The sequence below is a fragment of the Pteropus vampyrus genome, unplaced genomic scaffold, assembly GCF_000151845.1.
Source record: "Pteropus vampyrus isolate Shadow unplaced genomic scaffold, Pvam_2.0 Scaffold335, whole genome shotgun sequence".
NCBI lineage: Eukaryota > Metazoa > Chordata > Mammalia > Chiroptera > Pteropodidae > Pteropus > Pteropus vampyrus.
This window is the reverse complement of record NW_011889116.1, coordinates 24,694-40,789: the sequence shown is the minus strand read 5'-3', so window position 1 is coordinate 40,789 and position 16,096 is coordinate 24,694. Positions and strand designations below refer to the sequence as shown.

Genomic DNA, 16,096 nt, shown 5'->3' with positions numbered 1-16,096 from the left:
TGGAGCTTGACAAATTCAAGATTTATTTTGAAATACTAAGGGCCAAGACTGGTACAGCAATGTTGAGGAAGTTCAGAGGACTTGGTCTATTTTATATCAACACCCATTTTATAATAGCATGGGATTGGACAGACAAATGAAACAGAATGGAGTAAAAAAAAAAAAAGACCTACACATATATATGGACAAAGGAGACACTGCAAAGCAGTGAGGAAAAACAGTCTTTTTAATAACTGTAGCTGGGTCAAGTGGACATTCATATGGAAAATAAAGTAAACTTGGCCCCTTATACCACATGCAAACTGAAATTCCACATCTAAAAATCAAATGCAAAACAACAAAATGTCAACTGGATAACATCACAATCTATATAAATTTCAGGTAGAAAAAGCATTATTAAAGAAGACTGAAAAGTACTAATATAAGAGGAAAGCTTCATAAATATACACTATTGAGTAAATAGCCAAGACAAAGAGTGGAAAAAACTTGTACGAATCAATAGGAAAAATATAGGCAAACTATTAAAAATTAGGTAAGAAGGTGTGAGGTCAGAAGCATGGCAGAATGAGAGATGTCTACAGGTCAGAACTCCAGGGGCGTCAGGTGGTAGACAGCAAGAAACAAAGAAGCTACCTTTGGCAGCCGGAGCTCTCTGCAGGAGAAAGGGGAGGGGAGAAGGTACAGCGGGTTCACTGAACAGCTCTGCTTAAGAGAGCTGGGAACTCCATGAAATGGCAATGCTCAACGATCAGGGCAAAAAGCAGAGAAGGGGAGACAGCAGAGAAGCAACAGCTGATTATTACCAGCTGCAGTTGCAAAACATGAGGCTGAGGCACAGCCCCAATTCCCCAACACAGAGGGCACCTCCCTCCATATCCTCCAAGACTGAATACTACGGAGCCCCAGAGGACTCTGAGCAAATGCTACCAAAACTGTCATTAGCACTGACAGAACTGAGAAATGAGGGTAGGAAGCGTGAATATATTTATGAGGAAAAATTGGTCTATGGCCATACCTCCCTGAATGAGCCCGATCTCATCTGATCTCAGAAGCTAAGCAGAGTTGGGTCTGGTTAGTACTTGGATGGAAGACCACTTAGGAATATCAGGTACTGTAGGTGTTAAAGAAAAATTGAATATTTATAAGAAAAAAATGGCATCACTAAAGGTCTACATAAAATAGGGATCCAAGAGGTTTAGACACCATCTACAGAAAAACAAAACAAAACAAAACAAAACAAACAAACAAACACGCCTTCTTAGCAACGGGCTAAACAGAGACATTTATATAATTATTTTTTCTGGGGGGGAAAAAAAAAAGGAAGAATACATTTGTCTTAATGCCCAGGTGGAGAAATACAAGAACTAGCTTACCATCAGGAGAGGAAACATAAGAATAATGGACATTCTCGAAGGGGAGGAAAAGAAGCAGGGATTAGAAAGCATTTTCAGATAAATAGTGGACAAGAATTTCCCAAATCTAAGGAATGAACTGGAACTTGGAATTCAAGAAATCAACAGTACACCCAATTATTTCAACCCCAAAAGGCCTTCGCCAAGACACATTGTATTAAAATTATCAAAAATCAATGACAAAGACAGAATTCTCTGGTCAGCCAGGGAAAGAAGATGGTAACATATAAAAGAAAACTCATTAGATTATCACCAGACTGCTCAGCACAGACATTACAAGGCAGAAAGGAGCGGAATCAAATATTCAAACTATTAAATGAAAGAAACTACCAGACGAGAATAATGTATTCAGCAAAGCTCTCCTTTAGATATGAAGGAGAAATAAAGACCTTTCCATACATGCAAAAATTGAGAGAATTCTCCACTACAAGGTCTGTATTATAGAAAATGCTGAAAGGGGTCAGGTCGCCTAAAACAAAAACAAAAACAAAACATAATTAGGAGTAAGATGACAAGCAGGCAGATAGAAGGAGAGGAGTGCAGCACATTAAAACTTAAAGAAGAAAAGATTTGCTATAGCAAGATAGTAATGAACATTCAGCACATGTAGGGTCAAATTGAGACAACAATGACAGAAAAAGGGAGGAATCAAAGATCCAAATTTACAAAGCGGAGCAGAGATAAGTCACCTGCAGAAGAAAATGGACAACTGTAAATATTTAACTATCCTTTGCATATTCGTAGTGGTAACCACACACCAAAGATTCAGAACTGAGGTATATAACACAAAACAAGAAGATCCAGAGAGGAAACTCACAAAAGCCAACCAAAATAAAGAAAAACAGAAACACTATAACAAGGAAGCAATGAAAACACCAAGCTACCAGAAAGCAAAAGATAAAATGGCTATAAGAAAACCTCATATTTCAATAATCACCCTAAATGTAAATGGACTGAACTCACCAATAAAAACCACAGAGCTGCAGAATGGATCAAAAAAAACCAAAACCAAAACCAAAACCAAAACCAAAAAAACAACCGTATGCTACCTCCGAGAGACACATCTCAGCCCCCAAAACAAATAGACTCCAAGTGAAAGGGTGGAAAATGATATTTCAAGCAAATGGCACTCAGAGAAAAGCAGAGTAGCGGTACTAATATCGGACAAAATAGACATCAAAATAAAAAAGGTAAAGAAAGATACTGAGAGACACTTCATAATGATAAAGGGAATCATGCACCAAGAAGGCATATCATCTAATAATATCTATGATCCCAATCAAAGAGCCCTGAAATATATAAAGCAATTACTAATGAAAGAAAAGGGAGAAACAGACCAAAACACTATTGTAGTAGGGGACCTAAATACCCCACTGTCGGATATGGACAGATAATCCAAACAGAAAATCAATAAGGAAATCACATTCTTAAATGACACATTAGACCAACTGGATATAATTGACATATACAGAACCTTTCACACCAAAACAGCGGCTTAGGCGTTCTTCTCTAGTGCAAATGGAACATTCTCAAGGATTGATCATATGCTGGGACAAAGAGATAACCTCAAAAAATATAAGAGGATTGAAATCATACCAACCATATTCTCTGATCATAATACTTTGAAAGCAGATATAAACTGTAAAAAGAAAGTGTGAAGAACCACAAATACATGGAGATTAAACAACATGCTGCTGAAGAATAACTGGGTCAAAGAAGAAATAAAAAGAGAGATCAAGAGATACATAGAAATGAATGATAATGATAGTACAACATTTCAAAACTTTTGGGACATGGCAAAAGTGGTCATAAGAGAAAAGTTCATATAAATAAACAACCTAATGCTTCATCTAAAAAAAATAAAATAAAAAAGGAAGAACAAATAAAGCCTAAAGTCAGAAGAAGAAAAGAAATACTCAAAATTACAGCAGAAATAAATGAAATTGAAAACAGAAAAACAATGGAAAAAATAAAAGTAACAAAGAGCTATTTCTTTGAGGTGGTTAATAAAATTGACAACCCCCTTGCTAGACTTACTAAAGAAAAAAGAGAAAAGGCACAAATAAATAAAATCAAGGATGAAAGAGGGAAAATGATAACAGACACCACAGAAATACAAGAGATAATACAAGAATACTATGAAAAATTACATAACAACAAATTTAATAACATAGGAGAAATGGACCAGTACTTAGTAAAATACAACCTTCCTAGACTGAATCAAGAAGAACTGGAAAATCTAAATAGATTGATCAGCAGTATGGAAATTGAACCAATCATCAAAAACCCACCAAAAAGTAAAAGTCCAGGACCCGATGGCTTCACCAGTGAATTCTAACAAACATTCAAAGAATATTTAATATCTATCCACCTCAAACATTTTCAAAAAATCGAAGAGGAGACAATATTTCCCAATTCATTTTATGAGGCCAATATTACCCCGATACCAAAACCTGGTAAAGAGAACACAAAAAAGAAAACTATAGACCAATATCTCTCATGAACACAGATGCAAAAATCCTAAATAAAATGCTACCGACCCGAATACAGCCACATATTAAAAAGATTATACATCATGATCAATTGGGCTTCATCCCAGAAGCAAAGAGATGGTTCAACATATGCAAATCGATTAAAAACAAATAAAAAAAAGAATCATATTATCATATCAATAGATGAAGAAAAAGCCTTCGACAAGATACAGCATTCATTTATGATCATAACACTTAACAAAATTGGTATAGAAGGACAGTACCTTAACATAATACAGGATCTTATATGACAAACCCTCAGCCAACATTATATTTAATGGCGAAAAGCTAAAAACCTTCTCTCTAAGATCAGGAACAAGGCAAGGTTGCCCTCTATCACCACAGTTATTCAATATAACATTGGAGGTCCTCGCGAGTGCAATCAGGCAAGAGAAAGATATAAAAGGCGTCTAAATAGAAAACAAAGAAGTCAAACTGTCACTATTTGCTGATGACATAATTTTCTATATAGAGAACCCTAAAGACTCCACAAGAACACTACTAGAAACAATAAGGAATACAGTAAAGTTTCTGGATAAAAAAAATCAACATTCAAAAATCCATAGCGTTCTTATACTCTAATAATGAAGTGTCAGAAAAAGAAGTGGAAAAAATAATTCCTTTTGCAATTGCAAAAAAAAAGAATAAAATGCCTAGAAATAAATTTAATGAAACAAGTGAAAGACCTACATAATGAAAACTACAAGATCCTATTAAAAGAAACCAAAGAAGATACAAAGAAATGGAAAGATATTCTGTGTTCTTGGATTGGAAGAATCAACATAGTTAAAATGACCTTATTACCTAAATCATACAGATTTAATGCGATCTCCATCAAAGTTCCATAAGGATTTTTTAAAGAAATGGAACAAAAAATCATCAGATTTGTATGGAAGCACAAAAGACTCCAAATTGCCAAACCCATCCTGAGAAAAATGATCGAGGCTAGAGGCATCACTCTGTCCGACTTCAAATTATTCTACAAAGCGACAATAATTAAAATGGCTCAGTATTGGCAGAAAAGAAGACACACGGACCAGTGGAACAGAATCGAGAGTCCAGAAGTAAACTCATGTTTATATGGGCAAATAATTTTTGACAAAAAAGCCGAAAACATACAGTGAAGAAAGGAAAGCCTCTTCAATAAATGGTTCTGGGAAAACTGAAAGCCACCTGCAAAAGAATGAAACTAGACTGTTGTCTATCACTGCAAACCAAAATTAACTCAAAATAGAATAAGGACCTGAATATAAAACCTGAAGCAATAAAATGCACAGAAGAAAATATAAGAACTAGACTCAAGGACTTTGGACTTAAAGAGGATTTTATGAATTTGACCTCAAAATCAAGGGAAGGAAAAGCTAAAATAAATGAATGAGAGTACATCAAACTAAAAAAGCTTTTACTCAGCAAAAGAAATTGTCAATAAGGTAAAGAGACAAGCATCTGAATGGGAAAATATATTTGCGAGCAACACCTCTGATAAGGGCCTAATATTCAAAATATACAAGGAACTCTTACAACTCAAAAAGAACAAAACAATCAAGCAATCTATTCAAAAACATGGGCAGAGGATCTGAACAGACACTTCTCCCTAGAAGACATACAAATGGCCAAGAAATATTTGAAAATATGCTCAACATGGCTAGCTATTGAGGAAATGCAAATCAAAACCACAACGAGATACCATCTCAACAGGACAAATAATAACAAATGTTGGAGAAGATGGGGAGAAAAAGGAACCCTCATACACTGATGGTGGGACTGCAAATTGGTACAGCAACTATGGAAAACAATACAGAGCTTGCTCAGAATACTAAGAATTGATCTACCATATGATTCAGCAGTCCCTCTATTGGATATTTACCCCAAAGACTCGAAAACCCATATCCGAAAAGGTATTTGCACACCGATGTTCATAGCAACATTATTCATAGTGGTCAGGACATGGAAGCAACCAAAGTGTCCTACCATGACTTGTTAAAGAAGTTGTGGTAAATTTATACAATGGCATATTACTCAACTATAAGAAGAGATGAAATACTGCCATTTGCCACAACATGGATGAACTCACGATAATCATGCTAAGCAAAAAAAGACAGAGAGAAAAAGTTGAAAAATCACATGATACCACTTATATGTGGGATATGAATCTAAAAGCAACAAAAGAACAGGGCAAACAAACAAAATCCCGTGGACATGAGCAACAGACTAGTGGTTACCAGAGGGTAGGCAGGAGGGTGGAGGGGTGAGGTAGACGGGTAACGGGGGTCAAATATGTGGTGACAGAAAGAAATTTAACTATGGGAGGTGAACACCCATTGTAAATATGTATGTGCCTTACTTTTAAAGTGTACAGCTGAAACTTATTGGATTTTGTTAAATAATGTTACCATAAAAAATAAATAAATTAAACAAACAAAAAATTGTTCACATTTTCAGATAAATTGAACATTATTAAAAAGTGTAGAATGAATAATTTGTGTTATAGTCACACAATGAATAGCATGCAGTAATGAAAATGAGTGAATTACAGTTTCATATCCAATCACATGGGTCAATTTTACAAATATATGTGTGAATGAAACACACCAGGCAAAAAAAAAATAATATATATTGTTAGAGTCAATTTATAAAAAAAATACCAAAATATCAAAATCTGAACTATTACAGTTAGAAATTATGAGTGGTTAAATTCAGAGAAAACTGGAGGAGTAGTGATTGGGAAGGAATAGGATTTAAAGAACATTCTGGGTTATTAATTTTGACTAGGTAAGAGTTACATAGATGCTCTCTTTATGAAAATTCATTTGAGTTTTCATTTCTATTTTGTATACTCTTCTCTAGTTCTTTTAACTTTACCTTAAAAATAAGTAAAAATGAAGCAAATCAACTTTTTGGTTTATATAAAAAAGAATTGAAAGCAAAGTCTCAAAATTGTATTTGAACACCCATATTTCCACAATAGCAAAAGGTGGAAGCAAACCTAAATGTCCATTGATAGATGGAAGAATAAACAAGATGTAGTTTGTACATACAATAGGTATTATTCATCTCTAAAGAGAAAGGAAATTCTACTATATGTTACCAAATAGATGAACCTCGAGGACACTATTCTAAGTAAAAGAGGCCAATCACAAAAAGACAAATACTGTATGATTCCACTTATATAAGGTACCTAGAGTAAATAAACTAATAGAAAAAAATAGTTATTTCCAGGGGCTAGAGGCAGAAGGATATGGGGAGTTGTTGTTTAATGGGTATTGAATTGCAATTTTGCAAGATGAAAAAGTACTGGAGACTTGTACAATGTGAATATACTTAATACCTCTAAACTGTACACATCAAAATGTTAAGATGACACATTTTATGTTATGTGTATTTTACAATTACAAATTAAAAAAAAGATTTAGAAATGAATTTATATAAATAAATTTATTTAAAAAAAGATTTTAGAATGGCATAATGGAAAAACTGGTTAAATCCAAAGTCTGTATTTTAGCTAATAGTAGTGTACCAAAGTTAATTTCTTAGTTTTGATAATTTTATTATGGCTATGTAAGATGTTAACAAGCTGGATGAAAGCATTAAATAGAACTATGTATTGTTTTGTAACTTTTCTATGAGTTCAAAGTATTTCAAAATTAAATAAATAAATAAATAAATAAGCAAGTAAATAAATAAATAAATAAAAATATATATATAATTGATGAATTTCAACCCCAAATTGAGGGAAAAGCCTGAACTTTCAGAGCTCGATAGATTATCTGAGCACTGAAACCTCTTTTCCATTTTGGCATATTTTCTTCTGTTTTCCTCACACAGTGATGAAATATTCCAATATCCCAAGATGCCCAGTTATAGCAGCAAACCTAAGTATTCCATTCCCATGAATGATCAAGAGGTCCCTGGATAGGAAATGGAATTATCAAACAGACCACTTCATTTTCTCTTGAGCCCACATTTCTCTTGGCTGTTTTAATGTTCTTATCCCAAAAGTAACACAATGTTTACTGCTCCATTCCCATAATAGAATCATTAGAGAAACTGTCATACGGAAATGTTCCAAATTCTATAATGTGGTACGCAGAGGTTTCCTTTCCTGCCAATGTTTTCAGCTTTCCTTTACTGCAAAAGAACACTTTGTATTTCAACTTGATATTGGTAGGACTTTTTGATCAAGTTTCCTGTTGAATAGCTAAAAATCTTTTATTGGAAGTAATAATTGAAGACATATATACTCATATATTCAACTAACTAAAATCTTGAATTAATTTTTTGTCAAATAATGGGATAGATTTCCATTTATTAATTTTAAGGAAACATGTAATACCTACTGTAACTATATTGGGTGTTTCTCAGCAAGATAAAGAAAAAAGAGCATGTACATCTTTAATATTTCCATATTATATATACATACGTATGTATATGCACACACACAAACACATGCTATATAGAGTGTTTAATTTTCTCCTCCTTCTAAAATGAGTAAAGGAATAACTGTGGATATATTATGCTTTTGACAAATAATCATATTCATTATAATAACTTTATTAAATGTAATTTAATAGTTATAGCTTCTTTCTTCAGAAATCTCTTTAGAGTTGACTTTGTAAAATAATGTAATATTTATTCATAACATCAGTTTTGTTTCAGTTTACTTCAGATTCAGGTTAGTTATACCTAAGATGGATAGACTTACAGTTAGCATTTTAACAATTAACTATTTATTAAAATAAGTTAATAGATTAATCCTAAATATATTACTGCAACAAATTATCTTTGCATCAGTCTTAATTTTGGCTTCCTCTAGTTTTGACTAACAGCAATGTCTGCTTTTAAAAAATTCAAATATATTTATTAATTGTGATTAATAAGATCATTTCTTCACATACATTACTGAAGTAAATCATTTTGTATTTTGAGAAATAGAAGGACTAGTTACAGCCTTGAAATGAAGACCTAGTCCTTTTTTAGTACTTAAAAAAATGCCATTTTATCTGAGATGTATAATGGTATATTGTTTGTAACATGCAACAATATATTATATACTACTCTGAAAGAAAGAAAATACATCACCGCCAATTCAACCTTAATATGCCATAGAGTGTAAGATGCCTAACTTTGGAGATATTGCTATACTAGAAAAAAATGTCTCTCCTGTAATCAAGGAAACCTTGTATTTAAAAAATATATATATTCTGAAAGTACTCTCGTGGATATATTACTTTCTCCTTCCTAAAATGACTCTAGTTTTGTTCCAGAAGCTTCAATCATTCAGCTCTGTGACTCAGGGGAAGCTGATTTTGATTGTCCTAAATTAAAAATTATGATCTCATCTCCATTTCCAGTGATTGGCTGAAGGACCCAGGTTCAATCCAGTCAATTAAAGGCATTTTTCTGGGGTCCGTTACTGATTTGGGGCTCCCTTCACTAAACTGTGCCACTTAAACTAAAGGAACGACTAGTTTTTTATTTGAGGAGGGATTTTCCAGAATGTGTGTTAACAAGTGTTCCCATACTTGATAACTTATCATTGAATTATGACCCTGAAAAAATGAAAAGTATATGATTGCTTTTGAATTGTTAAAGAAGTAAACTGTGTAATTTTATTTGTAGTGTCAAGCATAGTTTATTGAAGCAAGTTTCTTTGAAAATCTGTGATCTGCGTATGGCATATATATTAGTCAAAATGATTAATATGAATATTCTATTTTATGGTTATTAAAAATAGCCATTAATATTTGTTGTAATCACTTACTTTCTTGTCTGTTTCCCAGCAAAAATATAGAACAATGTTATCCATCTTTGGAAATCCCTTAAGGATAGTTCAGTGTTTCCATTGCTTCCTTGTCTTTACGTTTCTGTTTTTTTTTATTTTGGTTGGCTTTTGTGGGTTTTCCCTCTGGGTTCTTCTCCCTGGCTGTCCTGAGAATTCCGTTTTTGTCATTGATTTTTGGTAATTTTAATGCAATGTGTTTTGGAGAAGTCCTTTTTGGGTTGAGATAATTGGATGTTCTGTTGACTTCTTGAATTCCAAGCTCCAGCTTATTCCTTAGATTTGGAAAATTCGCGTCAACAATTTCTCTGAAAATACTTTCTAATCTCTGCTCCTTTTCCTCCCCTTCGAGAATGTGCATTATTCTTATATTTCCTCTCCTAATGGTATCAGCTAGTTCTTGTATTCCTCTGTCATTATTTTTCATTCTTTGGTTTCTGGCTTCTTCCTTTTGATTTATTTCTATCTTTCTGTCTTTAATATCACTGATCCTTTCCTCCATTTTGTTGATTCTATTTTCCAAGCTTTCTATTTCATTCTTCATCTCTGTCAGTGTGTTCTTCATCTTCAGAAGTTTTATATAGTTCTTTTCGAGGGTTTCAATCTCCTTGCTAAAGAACTCATTCTGCTCATCTAGTTGTTTTTTTCAATTCCTGAAATTGTTGATATGATTTGTTTCGGATCTCGTTGAGTTTTTTCAGAAGTACCACCCTGAGTTCTCTGTTATTTAAGTCGCATATTTCTATGTCTGTAAGTTTATTTTCTGGAGATTTTTCTCTTCCTTTCTGAGCTGCCTTGTCACCTTGGTTGTTCATGGTGTTTAATGGACTATTTCTCTGCCTGGTCATTAATGAAAATGTGTTCTGCTTTTTCTCCAGAAAGATTTACTATATAAAGGTCTCTCTTTAGCCTGTTGCAAAGAAAGCGTTCTTCTTTTGGTTTCCAGTAGGTGGTGCCTAAGCCTCTTGGATCCCTGCTTCATATAAAGCCTTATTAATGCCTTTCTTTTTACCTTATAGATATTCAATCAAGCTTGCTACCCTAAGTATCTTTCCCTGTCAGTGTTGGTGACAGTTTTGCTAGAGTTTGCTCAGTTACTCCTGTGGCTCCATGGTATTCGATCTTGGATAATGTGTGGGGAGGGCCACTCTGGGTTGTGGGATGGGGGCGGTGGCATAGCCTCACATTTTGTAGCTGTAGCTGGTAATAATCACTTGTTGATTCTCTGCTTTCCCCGCTTCTCCTCTGTCCCCACTTCTTTGCTTTCTGCTCTGATGCCTGGGCACTTCTGCCGACCGCGTGGAGCTCATAGCTCTCTCAGACAAGGTTCTTCAGTAAACTCACCACACCTTCTCCTCTCTCCCTCCTCCAACAGGAAGCCCTGGCTGTGAGAGACAGCTTCTTTGTTTTTCACAGTTTATCTCCCAACTCCCAGGATTCTGACCTGTGGTAGCTCTTATGTGCACTCAGATATTCTGGTGTGCAGGTTGTGTGTTTTTTGTTGAGTTTTAGATGTTCAGCTTATTGTTGTTTCAAGTAGAGAGATCTGGGTACATTTCTCACTCCACCATGTTTCTTACCTCCACTTCTCATGAAATTTTAATTCCACTTAGGAAAACATACATTAAATATCTATTTATGTAATACATTATTTAATTATAATTATAATAAGATATGGTTTATTCTTAAAACTATCTCAACCATAAAATATCTCTGAATCCCTCAGATGCGCTGTATTACTTGTATGAACTTCTCCAATACTCCATACCACTCAAATAACAAGTAGCATGGTTTGCTTTATACTGCAGCTGTTTGGACATTCACACTTCATCATTTTCTAAAGATCAAGTTCATTGAGAACAGCGATTGATTTTTTTACTTATTTATGACCAGTAGTACCCAATACAATATCTTTTACATAGTGTAGGTCCTCAATATTTATTGATTGCTTAGATATAGACAAGTTAAATCTGCTTGTGTTGTTAGAAGAATAAAGATGATGAGTGAACTACCTTAAAAATAAGACAACTTTTGACTTACTCTCATATCAATTGTTTAATCAGTGATGTACGTGCTATCTGAATTATCTGAGCTTAATAAAAGCAGAATATGCTCTATATTAATGGATTGCTACTGATAGCCTTGTTTTCACCATGAGAATCACTGCCAAAGTACATAGAATCTCTGAAAAAGAAATATTTCTTTTTAAAATAAAAGATTTCCATGGTCACTTGAACCTATTGTGTTATTTTGTTTGACAAATTAAAGAAATGGGAAGTTAGGAGGCATCCACTCCTTATTTAAGTAGAGAGATATAAGATATATGTCTTAGTGTAATGGCACACATTCTGAAGGTTTAAAATTAAAAAACGAGAACTACATTATAGTAACACATAGCTAGAGATGGCTTGGTATGCCAGTGAAGTGGCATCAAAGAAGATTTTGCTCTTTTAAAACATAAAATAAGTGTTTTAAAATTCAATGTTAAAAATGTTGAAGTAGAGAATCAAATCAGTAATTTAAAAGATAAGGTCGCCGAAAACACCCAATTGGAACAACAACGAAAAAAAAGAATCCAAAAAAATGAGAATAGTTCAAGGGGCCCCTGGAACAACATCAAGCATACCAACATTCACATCACAGGGGTGCCAGAAGGAGAAGAGAGAGAACAAGTAATTTAAAACCTATTTCAGGAAATAATGACTGAAAACTTCCATTACCTGGTGAAGAAAATAGTTATACAAGCCTAGGAAGTGCAGAGAGTCCCAAACAAGATGAATCCAATGAGGTCCACGCCAATTTGCATCATAATTAAAATGCCAAATGTTAAAGACAAAGGGAGAATCTTAAAAACAGCAAGAAAAAAGCAGTTAGTTACCTACAAGGGAGCTCGCCTGAGACTGTCAGCTGATTTCTCAACAGAAATTTAGCAGACCAACAGATATTGGCACAAAATAGTCAAAGTGATAAAAAGCAAGGACTTAACAACCAAGAAAATTCTACCCAGCAAAGCTACCATTTAGAATCAAAGAACAGATAAAGAGCTTCTGAGAAAAAAAAGCTAAAGGAATTCTTCATCACTAAGCCAGTATTACAGGAAATGTTGGAGGGACTTTAAGAAGATGAAGAAAAAAGAAAAAAAGATAAAAACTATGAATAATATGATGGCAATAACTACATAACTAGGAAAATTACTTTAAATATAAATAGATTAAATTCTTCAATAAAAAGATAAGGTGGCCAAATGAATAAGAAAACGAGAGCCTTATATACGCTGCCTACAAGAGTCTCACTTGAGATTGAAAGACACACAAAAAGTAGAAGTAAAGAATGGAAAAGATGTTTTTTGAAAATGGAAATTTAAAAAAATCTGTGGTAGCAATACTTATATTAGACAAAATAAACTTTAAATCAAAGACCATAACAACAGACAAAGAAGGACTCAGTTATCCAACTTTTGAGTATTTATCCAAAGAATACCAAAACACTACTTTGAAGGGACATATAAATTCATATTTTCATTACTGTAAATATTTTATTTACAGTAGCCAAGATATGGAGGCCACCTGGGTGACCATCAATAGATGAATGGATAAAGAAGAGGTGGTACATATATACAATGGAATATTACTCAGTCATAAAAAGGATGAAATTGTGCTATCTCCAATAACATGGATGGACCTAGAGTGTATTGTGCTGAGTAGAATAAGTCAGACAGAGAAAGAAAAAACATCATGTGGAATCTAGAGAACAGGATAAACAAACAGGAGAAATGAGCTCATAGATACAGAGAGCATTTTTATGGTTGCCAAATTGGGCGGTAGGGGAACAGATAAAGGAGGGAGGAGATTAAGAAGTCCAAACTGGTAGTTACAAAACAGTCATGCGTATATAGAGTATAGCATGGGAATATAGTCAGTAGTATTGTAATAACTATGTATAGTGTCAGATGGGTACTGGATTTATCTGGGTGATCACTTTATAAGTTATATAAATGTTTAATCACTGCGTTGTACATCTGAGACTAATATAATATTGTATGTCAACTATAATTGAAAAAAAGATAAAATATATAAAAAATGAGGAAAATGATACAGCTACAGAATATTTTAGAAGGTTCTTAGGTAAGATAGTAAATTGCTGTTATCCAGCAATCCCACTTCTGGATATGCAAAAAAAAAAATGAAATTTGGATCTGGAGGAGATATTTTCATTCCCATGTTCACTGCAGCAGTATTCACAATAGCCAAGAGGTGGAAACCACTTAAATATCCATCGATGGATGAATAAAGAAAGCATGGTGCACGCATACAATGGAATATTATTCTGCCTTAGGAGGAAAGAAATCCTACCATATCCCACGTCATGAATGGACCTTGAGGACATTACACTCAGTGTAATTAGCCAGTCTCAGAAGAACAAATACTGCATGATTCCACTTATATGATATGTCTAAAGTATTCAAACTCATCAAAGCAGAAAGCAAAGTAGTGGTTGTCAGCAACTGGAGGGAGAAGGAAATGGGGAGTTTCTTTCAATAGCTATAAAGTTTCAGTCATGCATGAAGAAAAATTCTAGAGATATGCTGTACAACATTGTGCTTACAGTTAATACTGTACTGTACACTTAAAACTTTGAGGGTAGATCTCACATCATGTGTCTTTTTAACAATGCCACCAACGATAATAAAAAATAAATGAGATTCGCGTGGATCAGTTACTGAGATAGAGTATTATTTCTTTTTCATGACTCTTCAAAAGGAAATTAATATTTGTCATGTAAATGTTCTTGGAACACCAACAAGAAAAGTTGAAAAAGAGCACATTTCCTTGGAAAACAAAAAGCTGATTCCCCCTCTCCCTCTCTTCTCTCTCTGACTACCAGAATTTTTAATTTCTACAACTGCAGAGAAAACAGCAAACATCAGACTTGTGTCTTTTGTAGAGAAACAGAAATCTTTGTAATGCATACTGTTTTAAATATGGTATGTAAAATTTTCACAAATATTTTTTTCAATTTTGAAAATCAAACTCACTTGATTATAGCAATGTCACACATTACCATTGAGTATTGCACACAGGACAGGCTTGATATTTTAAAACAAAATTGTTAAGAATCATTTAGTAGTGAAAAAAGCATATAAGTAATTTCTGAGTGACTAGAATGTGTATTTTAAGCTAAATTCACTATAAACAGTGACACACGTTTTCCAGAACTTTCTAAAATAAATGGATAGTTAGGCTAAGAACAACCATGAAAACTTCTACCTTCATAAATCTTTTCATTGTAAATGATAGCCTTAAAATTACGTGCTTATAGACCAGTTGCCTTTTTAGCCTTAATTATAGCATTCATGGTGTCACTTTATTTTCTGACATGACACACGTTTAAATGTGTTATTATGTTAATTCCCTTTAAAACCAGCCTCTTGAGTTATTTAAGAAACAACAGTGGTAACAAATGTCTTGAAACTAAGGATTGACAACAGGATTTAAGGTAAATGAGAGTAGCAAGCCAATATTTGCATCATTAGGTATTGATCTCCACTTATGCAACTTTTAAACTATGAGTGTATGCTATGTTCATTGTATTGTCCAGATAAAATATCTATAATAACCATGTGTGCATGTTTTCTGTCACTAGTAGAAATATTCTCATCTTGGATATTTGTTCATTCATTCAGTAACACTTTGTTATAGGCCTAATGTGTACCAGGCACAGTAACAGAGATGAAATGTAAAGTCAGAATCCTCAAAGCACTCAGTGTAGAGGCATCATAGTTCATGTATAAGCAACTTGTTCCAAGTGAAAATTGATAATGAAATCTATAACAGGCTTGTGACACTAACATCTAAAAAGAACTGGCAGCCATTCATTCATCAAAGATTTATGATGTTTAAAATACTACAAAGGATGAACAAATATATGAGAATTAGTCTCTGCCATCAGAGAGTGCATAATGTAGAGGAGGTCAGGGAGGAGACCCTTGCATAAAAAAAACTAAGTATAATACAAGATGGAATAAATTAAGTTGAAATGTTTTATAATGGTGGTATGAAGAGCTGATGTAGAGTGCAGAGGAAAGAATGATTAATACAAAGTGATTGGGAAAAGCTTTGTGGATGGGGTAAAATTTCAATTGAGCCATGAAGGATGCCATTTCGATAAAAAGGAGGGAGAAATGGACATCCCATACTGGAGTCATGACAGAAAGGATAAGGCCTGAAAAGACATGACTTAACAATGCCTAGAGCATAGGATGTGCTAGTATGCAGTCACTGATGAAGCTAGGAGGCTCACTTAAGGCCAGATGGTGACAGACACTAAATATTATTGATAGAATTTTTAAATTTCATTCTGTAGACAATCTAATG

General features: G+C 33.8%; 1 pseudogene; it reads left to right on the top strand.

Annotated features, from left to right (window-relative positions):
* Positions 1-1,001: 1,001 nt before the first annotated feature.
* On the top strand, positions 1,002-1,120 carry LOC111730778 (annotated as a pseudogene).
* Positions 1,121-16,096: the final 14,976 nt, after the last annotated feature.